This window comes from Octopus bimaculoides, chromosome 5, assembly GCF_001194135.2.
Source record: "Octopus bimaculoides isolate UCB-OBI-ISO-001 chromosome 5, ASM119413v2, whole genome shotgun sequence".
Lineage (NCBI taxonomy): Eukaryota > Metazoa > Mollusca > Cephalopoda > Octopoda > Octopodidae > Octopus > Octopus bimaculoides.
Window position 1 is genome coordinate 79,815,724 of NC_068985.1, and position 1,365 is coordinate 79,817,088.

Below are 1,365 nucleotides of genomic sequence, written 5' to 3' on the forward strand. Positions count from 1 at the left end.
TATATATATATATATATATATATGTATATATATAGACAGAGTGAGTTGGCAGTTTATAATTGGGTATGGTCATAAATATTGTCAGGATTTAGAAAATGTATAAGTAATTGTCTATAAAGGAGGTTGGGTAGGGGAAGACCCTAAATCAAGATGTTAATTACCAATTAAAGGGGCAAAACGCTAATAAAACCTGTGATGTTAATACAGAGGAAATTATCAAGGGGTACAATGGATGATTGTATATAAACAATATTGTTGTGTTGTACGAAGATAAAATTTAAGATTACTAAAAATGATATTATAACCAGAATAGAAAAACTGTATATATATATATACCAATTTTCAACATTAGAAAGGGAAGATTACATAGAATTAGTTTAATATTCATACCAGTTCTTAATTATTTACTTATAAGGTGGTTTCTATAAAGATTGCTCTGGGTATTCACTTATGGAATACTGGGGCGATAAATCATGCTATTTTTATATTAGTTATAAGCCAAGAATCACAAAATAATCAGAAAAATAAGTTGTTCACAGATACATACACATATTTAACTATGTGCATACATGCAAGTATACACAAATACTTGTACTTTATTGTGGGTATGTTATAACCAACTCTTCTAGACTTAAGTAACTAGAAAGTTTATATTTCTCTTTAAGAACATTAATAACTTATAAGAGATAGGAGGTTAATGGGTAAATATATCAAAATAAGAAAGCACAATAGTAAGAAATTATAGAGAATAGTAATAAAATATATATAACTTATCATATATAATACTAGCGGGTAAGTTCACGTCATATACGACGCTAAAATTAATTTCTCCTGTCTAGGTTCAAGTGCAGTACCTATAAACGCTAATTTCGAAAATATTTAAATGTACGCGTGACACTATGTATGCATGATACCCTTAGGTCTAATATATTATTAACCAGGTTGCTCTTGTTCCTATACTTAAAAATTTCATAAGTTTCCATAGAGCGCAGCTCGCACCCGTACCGATTATCTCTATAAGGCTGCGCTTTCCTTATAATATCCTATTTGATGTTAAATTCGATTCTGCTTCCCTTCAGTTCTCAAATCTTGCTAGATAAGGACATACAATTGGCCTTATGTATGAGCCCAAAAAGATGAAAAATGCTTATTAATGCGTTTTTTCATATTTATTGAACATCCTATATAAACAAAGTTACCAGCTACAGTTGTGATAGTACACTTATAGATTACGTTTTGGGTTAGACATCGGCTTAATAACGGACAATGGAATTTAACCCTACAATTGCAACTAGGAGAATTACCACTATTAATATTATTGATATTCATACCATTATTATTATTATTATTATTATTATTATTATT